This window comes from Cebus imitator, unplaced genomic scaffold (genome assembly GCF_001604975.1).
Source record: "Cebus imitator isolate Cc_AM_T3 unplaced genomic scaffold, Cebus_imitator-1.0 Scaffold545, whole genome shotgun sequence".
In the NCBI taxonomy this organism is placed as follows: domain Eukaryota; kingdom Metazoa; phylum Chordata; class Mammalia; order Primates; family Cebidae; genus Cebus; species Cebus imitator.
Genome location: NW_016107860.1, coordinates 1024375 through 1039924, shown reverse-complemented (window position 1 = coordinate 1039924; position 15550 = coordinate 1024375). Strand labels below are relative to the sequence as shown.

The 15550-nt window shown below is 45.7% G+C and overlaps 2 long non-coding RNA genes across 2 annotated transcripts; both read right to left on the bottom strand.

Annotated features, from left to right (window-relative positions):
* Nucleotides 1-475: 475 nt before the first annotated feature.
* LOC108293732 lies at nucleotides 476-6521 on the bottom strand. Its single transcript, XR_001820790.2, has 3 exons — nucleotides 6453-6521; nucleotides 948-1046; nucleotides 476-857 (listed from the first exon to the last, which is right to left on the bottom strand). It is a non-coding gene; the product is annotated as an uncharacterized LOC108293732 (long non-coding RNA).
* An 859-nt stretch (nucleotides 6522-7380) lies between these two features.
* On the bottom strand, nucleotides 7381-11528 carry LOC119469008. Its single transcript, XR_005197827.1, has 3 exons — nucleotides 11440-11528; nucleotides 8043-9438; nucleotides 7381-7495 (listed from the first exon to the last, which is right to left on the bottom strand). It is a non-coding gene; the product is annotated as an uncharacterized LOC119469008 (long non-coding RNA).
* Between the last annotated feature and the right edge of the window lie 4022 nt (nucleotides 11529-15550).

Below are 15550 nucleotides of genomic sequence, written 5' to 3'. Positions count from 1 at the left end.
CAAAGCAGTGGAAAGCGGCAATTTGATTGCTTAAAAAATATATATACAAAAAATATTTTAGCCAAATAAGTTTATTTGATTATACATAGAGTACTATTGAATTTAAAGAGAGTTAACATGAAAGTTCACGTGTTTCCTTCTAAGCTAAAAGTTTGTGTTACTACCAAATAGATAGCGGCTGTGAAGGGGAATTAAGTCATGGCAGATTTACCTAGCTGGTAAATCGTGTGGGGGGGGGGGCAGGGTCTCACTCTGTCACTCAGGCTGGAGAACAGTGACATGATCTCAGCTCATTGCAACCTCTGCCTCCCAGGTTCAAGCAATTCTCCTGCCTCAGCCTTCCGAGTAGCTGTATTACAGGCACGCACCACCATGCCTGGCTGAGGGGACTTAAGGTAGAAACAAGGTTTCTCTATGTTGGTCAGGCTGGTCTCGAGCTCCTGACCCCAAGTGATTCACCTGCCTAGGCCTCCCAAATTGCTGGGATTATAGGCATAAGCCACTATGCATGACAATCTTTTTAAAAGTTCAACTTTTAAATCCATCCTCTCAAACCACTCGTCAAAACCCCTCTTCTTGTCACCTTGAGAAAAAGCTAAAGAAAAAGCATTGCTTTTGCTACTCACTCAATACTATTTGAATGAATCAGAGCCACAGACTTGCAGGGAAGGCCATGCCTGTGGAGGCCTGTCTGCTCTGTCGCCCACCTTCTAGAAGCCTGCACCCTGCTGTCCACTGTCCCAGTCGAGGCGTGATGAGTTGGTGCTATCCCCCTCCACTTCTGCAGGCATCCCCTTTTATTCTGGCCAGAAAGTCCTTCTTTGCAGAGAGCAGAAATCTGACTCCCTGTAATGCCCCTGCAGAGTGCATAGAAAACAAACCTCTTTGAAATGGCACCTTCACCTGTCCAGTTGCCCAAAGTTCACTCTCACCCTTCCTTCTCTCACCTTCTCATCCAACAGGACATTGGCCTGAGGAATGCCGCACATAGGAGCCCATAAAGTCTATGCCTGTCTTGTCTGTCTCAGGGTCCCACTGCCGTTGTCCTGTTGAGATTTTGAACTCTTACTAGGACACCCCAGTAGTCTTGCCACTGGTCCCTTTGCCTCCTCCCGCTGTCTGCCAACCTTCATGTTTGCCTGAGCAGAACTTTGGCGTAAGGTACTACAAAGAGCATAGGTTTTGGAATTAGACAGGGACCTGTGCTCGCATTTGGGCTTCGCCACTTAATTGCATAACCTCAGCCAAGTTCATATTTTCATGCCTTATTTCTGGATCTATAAAATGAAGATAATATTGATTCAGGGCATTCTTATGGGATTAAATGAGAAAAAATATTTCCAAATACCTAATAAGATGTCATAAGTAGCTATCCAATAAATACTGTCTTTTTCCCTTACCCTATTCTCTACCTCTTTTAAACTTGTCAAGTGACATAGTTTCAAGCCATTTAATTGCACTGTTTGACATTATCTAAACATTTTTAGTTTGTTTGACTCCAAGAACTAACTATAATATAATATAATACAATATACTTGAGGCAGGGCTTGAGACCCACGGAGTAGAACATTCACTCATTCATTTATTCATCTATCCATGCATCCATCCATCCATCCATCCATCCATCCAACATTTCTGGAGCAATTGCAAAGGCCCAGGCACTATGATAGTTGCTGGAAACACAGAAGCAACAGACAAGGAGTTTCTAGCCTAGTTGGGGGCAATCTACTACAGCATCAGCAGGAGCAGGGATCAGTGAGCCTGGGGCCTCTTGGAGCCTAAGGGAAGAGCTCCTAGCCAGAAGCTGGGACAGTGCTGGGTGGGTGCCCGACTCTGGAGAGATGAGATGAGTTAGTCAGAGAGACTCATGGCTTTCAAGACAAGGAATGTCCAGATCCTTCAGGGCTTTATGTGACATGCTAGGGAATTTAGACTTGATTTTGACGTCAATGGGTAACCTCAGACAGAGGCAGAGATTTTTGTTTTAGAAATACCCTTTTGCTTGCATTTCAGATAATGCATTGGGAGGAGGCAAGACTGAGGCCAATTGGGAAGTGACATCAGTGGTTCTGCTTGACCAGGTGGGGCCTGATCCGAAGCAGTGACAGTGGGCACAGAGAGAGAGCCCAGTGGCAGAGAGGGCATCAGGCTGGAGTTGCCAGCCCTTAGGGACCACTTGAATGTGGGGCTTAAGGTAGAGCAGACTCAGAAAGACCTCCAGAAGGCAGAGGCCTACAAGTTTGGGAGGCCGGTGATGTCATTCGCCGTGATGGGGAGCTTGGGGAGCCAGAGGGGGCAGGGCCAAATTTTGGACTTGGGGTTGCTCCCGTTTCAGGGTTAATGGAGGGAGGGGCCTGGAGAGGCTTAAAACCACCAGGGAATGGCATCCCAGAGACCAAGGAAAGATGGAGAAGGAGGCAGGAGGATCACTTGAGCCCAGGAGTTTAAGACCAGCCTGCACAACAGAGAGAGACCCCCCTCTCTACAAAAGATAAAAATTTAGCCAGGTGTGACAGCGCATGCCTATAGTCCTAACTGAATGGGAGGCTGAGGCAGGAGGATCATTTGCGCCAGGGAGGCCAAGGCTGCAGTGAGCTGTGATTGCACCACTGTCCTCCAGCTTGGGTGACAGAATGAGACCTTGTCTTAGAAAAAAAAAAGAAAGAAAAAAGAGATGGAGAGAGATGGAGATGTACTGCAATCAAGCAAGACAAGGGCTGAAAAATGTCAGTTAAATGATCAAAGTAGAAGGTCACTTCCAGAGACATTGGCCAGAACTATTTCCCTGGAGAGTCTGAGCTAGGGGTTGTAAAGTGAAGGGGGATGAGCGAATGGCAAAGTTTACAGTCTTCTCTTGGAAGAAGCTTGTGTCTCTAGAGAAAGTGAGACGTGAGTGGCACCAGGGGAGCTGGCCCAGGCTTGAGCATATTTACATCCTTGGGAGGAACCAAGAGAGATGGAGGGTGAGCAGCAAGTAGGCTGCAGGCTGGCAGCAAGAAGGAGGGTAGAGAATGCTCTTGACACATAGTGAGAGTGCTAAAGGAGCAGGAATTTTTGCCGACAGACAGAGGAGTTTGGAATAGACCACAGAGCTTAAAGAGTGCCGAAGCTTCTTTTGCAGCCTGTGGGGCAAGTGTCACCAAGTGCCCTTAGAAGTGGTTGTAAGGGGACATGGGATCTTACAGGTCTCATAGAAGGCCCAGCTTGAAGTGAAAGGCCCAGATCAGAGGACGATTTGGGCAGAGGCTGGGCATGGCTGAGATGATGCTGGTGGCAGGGAGAGGGCTGCAATGTGACAGCGCAGCTCACAATAACTCTCACTGCCAGATGGGGCTCCTGGCTTTCCTTTGGTTTCACTTTCTGTCTTGCAGGAAGCAAGTTGGCTCCACACTCCAGCCTGTGGAGATAAGCCCAGGACTGTGATGCTGCCATCCAGGGTGCTGGCTGGCCGCAGGATAAAAGGCTCTCAAGGAACTTATCATCTTGTTTGTGCAAAATGAAAATACTTTGAAATAACTATCTTGGGGAAAGACAAAAATAAGAACAGAATGCAGAGGAGATTACACACAAGGAATGTAACCCCAAGGCACAGTCCCCGAGATTCCTGAGAGGGAGATGTGGCTGTCATAGACAGGAAGAGCTGGCTGGAGGAGATGGCTCAGGAGGCTGATGGGGCTGGACAGCAGCAAGGGGAGACGTGAGAAGGGCTCTCCTGGAGAACAGACTCAGGACCCTGTGCCAGCCTGGCCTTCCATTCATCTTTATGGCTTGGTCATGTGATCTGGATTGGTCTGTAGTTCCAGGGAAGGATGCTTCCCTCCCTCCCTCACTCCCTCCCTCCCTTCCTTCCTTTCTTTTCTTTCTCTCTCTCTGTCTCTTTCCCTCCCTCTCTTTCTTTCTTTCTTTCTTTATTTCTTTTGTTCTTTCTTTCTTTCTTTTTCTTTCTCTCTCTCTCTTTCTTTCTCTCTCTCTCTTTTCTTTCTTTTTCTCTTTCTCTCTCTCTCTTTCTTTCTGTTTCACAGTGCAGCCACTTGGGACTTGACACTTGAGGTGAGGTGGTGGAAGCATGGAAATGGTCTAAAACTGAGTAGGAACATTAAATAAATGGGTGGGGCTGGACACCTGTAATCCCAGCACTTTGGGAGGTTGTGGGGGGTGGATCACATGAGGTCAGGTGATCAAGATCATCTTGACCAATATGGTGAAACTCTGTCTCTCATAAAATACAAAAAAAAAAATTAACCAGGCGTGGTACTGTGCACCTGGAGTCCTGGCGACTTGGGAGACGGAGGCAGGGGAATTGCTTGAACCTGGGAGGCGGAGGTTGCAGTGAGCAGAGATTATGCCTATGCACTCCAGCCTGGTGACAAAGTGAGACTCTGTCTTAAAAAAGAAAAAAAAGAACGGGTAGAAGGAACCACCCTACTCTCAGAAGAAGTGGTCAACCAGTGGAGATGCTGACCCCTTGTCCTAAAACCAATCTAGAGATACAGGAGGCACCAGAGGGAGGTTGGTGGGAGACCGAGGAATTTTAGGAGAGGCAAAAGGAAATTAGATCTGTTGGGGAGGAAGAGGGAAATGACACAAAGTGGGTAGGCCAGATGCCACTAATTGGGCATAGGCTGAGAGAAAGAGGGCTTTCTAGGTAAGTCATATTATCTCCTGCTGTTGCCCTGGATGGAGCATTGCCCATTGCTTTGCACAAGGCAGAAAACTGCAGACCCCACCCAGTAGCAGCAGAGGACGGAGGTTAGTCTAAGGACTGAGATGAAGCCAGGCTGGGCTGGAGTGAAGGTGAAAGGGACAGGTGATTGTTAAATCCTCCTTGGTTATTGCCCCCTCCCCTCCCAAACCTAGAGGGCAGTGGTGCTGGGCAGTCCCAGCAAAGGGAAGAAGCAACCCACAAAAGAACATGAATCAAACTGACATCAATCTTATCAATAGGAAAACTGGTTTCAAGAAGAAAACAAGGCTGGGTGTGGTGGCTCATGCCTGTGATCCCAGCACTTTGGGAGGCCAAGGCAGAAGGATCACTTGAACCCAGGAGTCTGAGACCAGCCCTATCTTATACCAGCCGTTTCAGAAAACAGAAAAAGGGAAAAATCTGTCTGACTTATTTTTATAACGCTAGTATATCCTTGATTCCCAAATCAGATAAGGACAGTAAAATAAAAGGAAATTATAATCTTATTTCTTTTGGATTTCCTAATTAAATATTAACTCACTAAATCCAAGAGTGTATTTAGAAAATGTATAATGGACAAGTAAATTTACCCCAGAAATGCAAGGATCACTCAAAATTGTAAAATCTATCAAAGTAAATTGCCATAAAATAGAAATAAGTGCTTTTGTAAAATTTGGTAAAGTTTATATACCAAGATTTTACTATGAATATAAATATTAACAGACAAACTATTAGAACTGAAACAACTGTGAAGGCCACTCAACAGGGTTTCACCCCAAACCCAGCCTGTCCCAGGCACCTGGTGCAGAACACGCCTGGAGAGAGCGGGAGGACAGAGACGATAAAGAACTCCCATTTCCTCCACCCTGCCAGGGGTCCCTCTTTCCAGAGGAAACAACCTCCCTGTCCTGTGTTTGCTGTTCTCTCTACCTGGAAAGCCTTTGTGCACTGCACTGGGCCTTACCCCTTTGTCTCCCCCGTGTCCAGGAAGGGCCCAAGTGCAGAGGGGGTATTCAGTATTCCACATGCCAATGAATGAATCAAGGAGAGAATGAATGACTGGAGACAAAGCCTGCATTGGCTGTCCCTGAAGAGTCACATATGATGGTTTGCTGGCACAGCAGATGCTTCCATTAAGAAAGTTTAAAACTCCTATGGATGTATTATAAAAGAACCATGCCACATAATTGAAAATATTTAACAAATGCTTAACTTTGGGTGACCGTGCACCCTTCCTTAAAATTTACCCTTGGACTACAAAGACGGCCTCAAAATTGTTTGAAAAATAAAATTTTTTAATGGAGGTCATTTCCTATAATCACATTTCAGTCAATTAGAAACAGGTGACAAAAATTGAAGTAAAAATAGCAACTATGGAAATCAGAAAACTCTCCTCCATAAACTTTGGCTCAGAGAATCATCAAAACCTAAACTGAAAGATTATTTAGAAAATACTAAAAATGAAAATTCAACAGGTCAGAATCTTAGCATGAATGTTATTCGAAGCAGAAAATTCATAGCATTTAACTAAAAATGAAAAAAGGAAGCCAAGGAAAGCAGAACAATGTAAATAATATTAGAACTAGGACAACCTAGAGGCTTGTTAAAATAAAGTGATAATTATATGGTGGCTATTATTTTTCTTTTGAACAGAAAAGGCAGAAATACAAAGTTGAAGATGAGGAATAATAAAAAACTGGACACATAGAGGAAAATGATCTTTCATGCCTGCCTTCCAGGGGCAGCTGTGGCCTGGGCTCCTGCTTACCTCTCTCCCTTGGCCTGACTTGTCATCCCCAGGTGACAGGCCCTCCTGGGGCAGCCACCTGGTCTCCTGGAATAAGAAATAGAAATGTCCCATCTAGGCTGCAAGGTGAACAGATGCCAGGGCTGGGCCTGGAGGGGGTGTGAAGCTGGGGAGCTTGGCTGGGGCCATGTCTTGGCTGCATTTCCTGAATTGGGAGATTAGAGGCCATGCTATGGCTTTATTTGTACTTTTCTGTGCATATATCTACCAAGAAAGATAATTTTTCTTAAAGCAAAATGACAGATTCTGGATCTGTCTGGACCTCTAGAGCTCATAAAGGCCTCTACAGGTTGATTGTAAAGATGGAAGGATGTGCAGATCTTCCTTCCGGAACATACACTTGTGTGTTTGTGGGAGGCATGAATGAATGAGTGACCCGAGGTCAGAGTCATTGTTTACTGACCTTGAGGATGGCATCTAACACTGTGGACACTGCCTCTGGTTTTCCCAGAGGAGCTTAAAACCCCAGTGAAAAAGCCACGGTTCCTGGGAAGTGTTATGGACCTGATGGCATCACATTTTATAAGCTATTAATACCCAAATTCACCATGTCCATAAACAGGTTCTTAATGACTAAGCCCCCCATCTACCACTAAACCACCTTTGCCTCTCCATCTAAATGGCCCTGATAGGGCTCCAGCGACTGGAGGAATATCAGGGTCCTTGGTCTCATGCTGATTTAGATGAAATGACATGGACACATGTGGAGTGTTTAAAGGAGTGGATAATTTGATAGGCAAGAAAGAAGAAAGAAGAAAACAGTTCCCCTGTACAGAGAAGAGGGAGGGCAGAAAAGCGGTCGGTTATATGGGAGGCTGGAGGAGGCGGTGCCTGATATGCATAGGGCCCAGGCGATTGGTTTGACCAGGTGTGTCATTCATGTAGCCTGCAGAAAAACCTGGCCCTCCCACCTTAGCCATTTAACATGCAAATGTGGGCCGCCATGATGCCGTGAGCACATGGGGTTACCTGGAGGCAGCCATGACACTTGGCATACCTGGTGACTAGAAGAAGAAGGCGGGAATCACCATATCGGGTAGACCCAGTTTTTAATGGCTGGCATTTGCGTATCAAAACTTGCCAGCCTAGCCCTTTAATCTGCCTTTCTGTTAGAAAAGAAATGGGTTGGTTGGGTGCAGTGGCTCATGCCTGAAATCCCAGCATTTTGGGAGGTTGATGCAGGCAGATCACTTGAGGTCAGGAGTTTGAAATTAGCCTGGCTAACGTGGTGAAACCCCATCTCTACTAAAAATACAAAAAATATTAGCCAGGATTGGTGGCAGGTGCCTGTAATTCTAGCTACTCGGGAGGCTGAGGCAGGAGAATCATTTGAACCAGGGAGGCAGAGGTTTCAGTGATCCAAGATTGCACCATTGCACTGTAGCCTGGGTGAAAGAGTGAGGCTCCATCTCACCCCCCAAAAAAATGGTTTGGGGGTTGCTTTTATTAAAAGAAAAAGCCTTACTGAGAATTTCTCTCATCCTCTCTGCCTAAAAATTATTTCTTAATAACTCCTGTATTATTGCCCCTCTCAAGAGAAGCAAACCTAACTGCTTTCAGCGGGGGTTGGATGACGATTCTTTCTGGCTACTTTCTGCTGACAATGAGTATCGTGTGGGGAACAAGCAGCTGGGCCTTCTCCTGAGGCTGATCTAAGGGTTCTTCGAAGATGGTATGTCCACGTGTGGCTTTGCTTGGAGCACCATTTGGAGTTTGATTGCTTCTAGGTGACAAGAGATAAATTTTACAAGAAGGTTTAAAATACAGGGTTAGAATATGACTATTAAAATTACCACCGTTAGTGGGGGTCCTGCAGACCCTGAGTTTGATACCTGCGTACACTAATGGATTGCAATACTGGCTTGCCTCCACTAGATGTCGCTGCACATTACAGAAGTGTTAATATAAAAGTAACATTTTCCTTGAGAAAAGCATACTTTTTCCCTTTGACTTGCCATTAGAGAATAACTTTAGGCTTAGGCCATTTTCATAACTTGCAATATGCTTGGGAGAAATACATTACTGGGTGGCTAAAATAACTTTAGTGTTAATCTTGACAATTTTTTTCCTTTATTATTTCATAACTTTCACAGACCCCCTAACGAGATACTTAAACATTCTGACTCGTCCTAAACCTTCATTCTTTAAACAACCAGTCATTTCCTTTTAGAACAAGTATTTATCATACAAAATCCTTTCTCGCATAAAATCTCTTTCTTTATAACCTTTGATTTATAGCTTAGAGTGCATTATATTACTAACCTTCAGTAAAAACTTCTATTAAACTTATTGATAGTAAAACTTTCATGCTTGCTTCTTATCTGTAACTATTACTCCTGCTATCAGCAACACAATTTTGACTAAATCTTTCCTGCAATTGTTAATGCTGTTATAAGGTTGATAATTAGGCAAACTATTACAGCAGTTAGAATTTTACAACCAGAATTCCACATTGTGGGCGCCATAGTGTGTAGTTCTATTGCAAATAGTAGTGTGACTAGACCAATTCTTACAAAAGTGGCATAGTAAATCATTTCCATGTAAAACTTTAATTGCCAAGGTGTACATTTCTCTTTGGGGATCTACAAAGTTACAAATGCGGTTCTATAAATAATTAAAATCTCCCTGCAAATATGCTTCAAAAAGAAGTTTTAATATTTGGTGGTGAACTTTGAGAGGAAAGGCAGAAATAATAGAGTATCTGATGAGGTAGGAGTGGGGCTGAGTCAGATGAGTAGGCCTCACTCAGTTACTTATCTTTGATGATTTTCAGCTGAAGATCTATTTCTCCACATTGAGATTCAGGACATGCCTTTGGGCTGCTAGCGGTTGTTCCCTCAGCTCTTCAGGCTTTGACTTGAGTGTGATGTATTTAGAAGTCGATTCCTGTAACTTTTATGGTTGAGGGGGTTGAAAGAAGAACAGTGGAGGGCCCCTCGCAGCTTGGCTTAGGGAAGGAGACAGAGATGAGAGTTAGTACTAATTCCAAATTTCCTGGATTAAATAAAGGTGGTCTATTTTATTTCTGCAGGAGAATACTGAGGTTCTATTTCTTTTTCAGAGTCTTCCTGGATTAGAAGGGCTTGAAGTGCGTTAATGCCTTGAAGCTCCCTTGCCTCTGACTTAGCTGCCTGATTAGCTATTCTGTTTCCTTTGGCTGCCTTATCTGTTTCCTTTTGATGTCCCCTATAATGCATTACAGCTGTTTTTCATGGAAGACAAACTGAGGATAATGACCTGCTAATTTCCTGGCCATATTTTACAGGAGATTCATTAGTGGTAAGTAAATGCTTTTCCTTTTGAATGGCACCATGAGTATGGAGAGCTAAGAAAGCATACTTGGAGTTAGCATAAATGTTACCCACCTTTCCCTTGCTTAATTTAAGTGCTCTTGTAAGAGCTGTTAGCTCAGCTAATTCAGCACTTGCGCCTGGGGAGAGACATTATTTAGAGTGACTACTGCATATCCTGCCTCGTGTACTTCTTGCTTTACCAGCTGTTAGCTAAGCGCTTCCCCTACAGGACAGTCATCCTGACACATTACGTGGAGTATAAACTGTTAAATTTTTTCCTAGGGTTAACTTGGAGGCTTTTCTGACTAGTAGAGCTATTAAGACAATGGCTTGGAAGCACGTGTAAATACGTCCTCCTAACTACAACTAAGGTTGAGAAGAATATCACATTGGAGTTTTTCCTGAGACATCCCTTACGGTCATGCTATGGGAAGAGGAGAGGCCTGGATTAGAGAGGAGAAGAGAGACTGGCTCTAATGTTTAGAAGGAGGTCTACTTTCCTTCCTTTAATTTTCAGAATCACCGGGGGCTCCTGTGCTGTAATGGCAGTTTGAGCTGCTGAAGCCGGGGTTTGAGCCCCAGGACCCATCAGTCCTGCAGGATCATCTGTGAGACTGCTCCTGAACCAAGTGACCTCCATCTCTGGGGGCAGTTCCATCTTCAGTGGCCTCTGCCACAGGCTGGACAGCGCTGAGGTGGCTTTGTCTTGGTTCCTGGGCATTCCTTTTTAAAATACCCTAGCCTGCCACACTGATAGTAACTAGCAGATGCACCTGGGGGATTCTGGATTTTGCAAACCTGCAAAGCTGCCACTAGGGCCTCTGTCCTTCTCTTGATCTTTCTTTCTTTTGGGCCTCCTCCTGGTCCCTATTATAAAAGACCAAAGTGGCCACCTTCAGGAGGCTCTCTAAGGTGCTATCTGGTCTGATAACTTGCTTTAGTAGCTTCCTTTTAATATCCGGAGCTGCCTGTGTAATACACTTGTCCTTCAGAATGAGCTGTCCCTTGACTGAATCAGGGAATCAAGAGGTGTACTTTATTAGTGCCTCTCTCAGCCTTTCCATAAAGGCTACAGGATTCTCACCTGGCTTTTGGTTTATCCCAAACAGTTTAGAGTAATTGAGGGGTTTGGCCCTGGTCTTCCATAGGCCCTTTGACATACACCTTAAAACGTGCTTCCTTTTCCATTCATCTCTGGATTATTGGGGTCCCAATCAGGGCTGTTTACCAGAACTGCTTCCCTTCCTAGTGGGGACGGAGTTTCCACTGCTTCTTCACTCTCCCTATCTGCTTTCTTCCCTCTTGGTATATTATAGGAGCTATGTTGCTCATCTCTGAAATTTGCTGCTTGCAGAGCTGCCTGCTTTTCAGCTGCCGTTAGGGTTTGGTATAGGAGCAGCATAACATCCTTCCTGTGAGGTGAAGCATCTGAGGTCAATTCTGGCAAGCTTCTACCTTCCTATCAGGGTTCTTGGAAAATCGGCCTAAGTCTCCCTTTATTTGCTTAATGTGCTGTAATGATAAGGGAGCCTGAAGGGGCCCAAAATAAGGGGGATCCTCAGATGGTTCCCCTGGAAGTTGCTATTCTGATTTTGGGGAACTGTTTTCCGTGGGCCTGCCCGATATGATTGCTAAAAGACTTGGGTTGGTCTTACAGCGCTTGCAGAGGTTTAGTAAAAACGCCATTCCCTTGTGTAAAGGAAAATGAGTCGCTTTTTTCTTCAAAGTCCTGAGGTTAAGGAGGTTCCAGGGTTTCAGAGTGCACCCCACAGGGGTGCAAGCGGAAGGTGATCTGTTGTTACCCATCTAGAAAAAGACGCAAGAATAAAAGTGTCCTCTTAGTCTCCTTCCTTTCCGGATGACCCAGGGTGGAGGAGGAGACAGGGAGCATCCTCCGATTGCTTTCTCTCCCTGGTTCCTGGGTCCTGGCACCACGTTAAATGTGCCACCCATGGCTGTAGGTATGGTCCTCCAAGCCATGGAACCGGATGAACTAAGTGATGGGGCTAACCAGCTTTACCATGCAGCCTTAGCTTATCCGCCTGTGTGATTCCCCTTTCACTTCCTAAATTTGTGTGATCCACCAGGTTCCCGAAAAATGGATCTCGGGAGAGACTGTGTCGCCTTAGGGCAAGGCTCCTTTAACGGAGGCAGTGTGCCAGATTGCCTGCTGCTACGGCCCGTGCTAAAGCATCTACCCTTAGAAAAATGGTTCCGATTAACTTCCAGACTTAAAATCCCCTTACTAATTAAGTACCATCTTAATCGGAGACAGAACAGGTGCCTTGGAAGAATGTAGTAACCAAATGGTTGTTTTTCTGCTGATGGGACAATATCGAGACTAAAATTTAGCTATGGAAGTCATCTTGCTCCTAACTGTGAAAGGCAGAACTTTCCCATTCATAGAAGTAGCTTAGAGCCTAGTTTCCAGTAGAAAAGGCGCAAAAAGGAAAAGCTGGAAAGCTGTAATGTACCGCAGAGAACCGGTAATGTGTCTTATGGAGAGGATTCCTATTTCCACCGGGTGGCGCTGTTGGCTTAGGAATACCATGTGCTTGCCAGAGACTTAGTAGCAAGTAACCTGAGCTGTGTGTGGGGCAGGGCGGGTGGTGTGGTTTGGGGTGGTGGCCTGGTGGGAGGGTGGCATGGGGGGTTGGCATGGAGGGGTAAGAATCTCTGTTCCTAGAAGATTGCAAGGGCATTTTCCTGAGCTATATCCCCGGTACTACAGCATTACCTGATTTTGCCTAACAGGATTACTTGCCTAGGCTGTAAGAATTCCTGCACATTCTACACACACAGAGAGCAAGAGACCATGGATAGAAAGAGAAAGAAAGTTTGGCGACAGGATAGCAGGAAGAGAGCCTTGAGACCGAAGGACAGATTTGAGGTTGAGATTCATGCCATTCCATACTCACCAATCTGTTGAATGAATTTCTGGCCAATGCACCAAAATGACACAGCCGTGATGACTGGAGGAACACCAGGGTCCTTGGTCTCACGCTGATTTAGATGAAACGACATGGACACAAGTCTGGAGTGGTTTAAGGAGCACGGAGAACGTAATAGGCAAGAAGAAAACAGCTCCCTGTACAGAGGTAGAGGGAGGGGGGATCCAAGCGCAGAGAAACTCCGTGTGCGGTGGAAAAGTGGTCGGTTATTCGAAAGGCTGGAGGAGGCAGTGTCTGATTTGTGAAGGGCCCAGGGGATTGGTTTGACCAGGTGTGCTGTTCACGTAGCCGGCGGGAAAACCTGTCCCTCCTACCTTAACCCTTTAATATGTAAGTGCAGATTGCCATGACGTCCTGAACATATGGAGTTATCTGGACGCGGCCATGACACTTGGCACACCTGGTGACAAGAAGAAGGTGGGAATCACTATTGGGTGGACTGTTTCTAATGGGTACATTTGCATATCAAAGCTTGCTGGCCTGGCCCTTTAAGTCTCCTTTCTGTTAGAAAAATGGTTTGGAGGCTGCTTTCATTAAAAGAAAAACCATACTGAGAACTCCTTTTATCCTCTCTGTCTGCCTAAAAATTATTTCTGAATAACTCCTGTATTAGCCCCACCATCCATCCAGAGTCACTCAGGCCAAACCCTAGAGGTCCATCCTCGATTCCCTTCTCCTGTCTAACTCACATCCAACCCACCGTAAAGTCTTGTCAAGACAACCTCTAAAGCATTTCCCAAATGGATGCAGCTCCCTCCCTCTTGACTACAGCCAGCCTGGTGAAAGCCACCACCAACTCCTGCCTGGAGTTCTACAGCAGCCTCTTCCTTGGCCTTCAGGTTTGTGCTCTCTTCCCCTTCAGGTGTTCGCCATAGACCATCTGGAGTTATCTTTTCAATGTAAGTTGATCACATCACCTCCTGGTTAAAACCTTCCAAGGGCTGTCCATCAGATTTGCGATGAAATCCAGGCCCCTCTCCCTAGAGGCGGCACTCGGGGCCTGGGTCCTGCGGACCTTGCCAGTGCCTGCCCTTGCCTCCCTCACCCTCCCAGCAGCAGGCTTCAGCCATGGTTGCCTTTGTGTCTGTCTCCCAACTTTGTTCCTGCCTTAGAGACTTGCCTAAGCTTCCTCTTCTGTCGTGCATGCTCCTTAAAGACAATTTCTTTTAATTGTATAGGTTTAGCCTAAATATCATCTCTTTAGGCCCAATCTAGAGGTCCTCCCATCATTCACCTATCACAACTCCCTGTTTTATTTCAATATATTATGTACAAGGTGATCTAAAAGTCTTCACGCATTTCTGTATTTGTATAGAAATGGCCGGTGATCAGAGGTTCTATTTCCTCTTAGGAACCCAGATAAGGATTTGGGTTCATTTCCTTTCTTACCAGATGTGCCATAGAGCTTTTTCCCCGTCACTGCAGATCAAGTGAAGTCCTCTTCCCAGATGCTTTGGAAACATTCCTAGACTGTGTGTGACACCGTCCTGGCCATCACGCCTCCAGACCAGGCACTGTCTCTATCTGACTCTGCCATCTTGCTTTTTGTACTATTTTGGCCTGTAGACCTCTAACGGGATGGGCACCAGGCAGAAGGACACTGGCTTAGGTAATATCCTTGGGACCACTGTCCTTAGTAGCCCTAGAACGGCTTTGCTAGGGTAAACCCCTAGGAGTGGCAAGTAGTTGTCCTCCAAAGTCACCCACTTTTAGTCTTTTTGCAAAACCTGCTTTTCTAGTCATATTCTGGATTTCCTCTAGACATGTTTTGTGATCAGTAAGTGTTGAGTGAAAGTCAGAGGGTAACATGTAGAGGTCACATCTGTATTAGAGGGAAAGGGAAAGGCATCAAGGATATGCCAGTTAACATGATTTCTATTTAAGGAGCTAGAATGGCACATTTAGGAGAAACAGCACAGGCTTCTAAACATGGTGGGACAAGAGAGTCAAACAAAAGAAGACCCAGGCTGTTTAATGGTGGGTTTGTCTTTGTCCAATATCAAGATTGAGAGCTTCTGACCAAGCCGAGGTTAGAGCTGCCTGGCACGTTCTCCCCGGGTGACCTGGCAGCAGACACCCCCTGAGCCATGGCTTTGCAAGGAAAAGACAGTGGGTAATCAAAGCCCGTGGTCCTCTGGGAGCTCAGCCACCTTGTGGTTCCCTCTGGTTCCTTTTGGGGAAGGTTGGAGGAAATGGGGAAGGGAGGGCTTCGTGCCATAGAAAGGAATGACTGGTAGGAAGGGGAGATTTTGAGTGAAGCATAAGAAGCTATTTGGAGCCGTGGGTTGAGAGAGCCACTAAGTATGGGGACCTCCTGCTTGTAATCAGACCAAGAGGGTATGTAATAGATCAGAGTTACATCCACATTGCCTCACGTGTTCTCCTCCTCATTGCTGCTTAAACACAATGGGCATAGAGAGAGGGAAGTGTTCATCCCCCTTGTGCCTCACGACAAGGAGTCCAGGGTGGAATGATCCTGGCAGCCTGTGGCTTAGTCACAGCCTCCCATGGCAGGACGGGGCCTGCCCAGAGTGTAGAATAGTAGTAGGTTGATACCATGCCTTTTTATTAGTCACCAAACACAGGTAAATCACTTTAAGTTGCTTATAAAATACCGTATCAGCTACTGCTGGTTAAATGAGTTACTATTTGTCAAGAGCTTAGAGCAACACCTGGCACTGTTACCTATTACTTGAACAGCAATTGTTACCACCATTGCAGCTGTGGTGTTTCAGTGACTGCCTTCTAGCAGCCTGCGCAGATAATCAGCTCTCAGTGTTACTCCAGGGGGATCAGGGCAATGCTCATCAGCTCG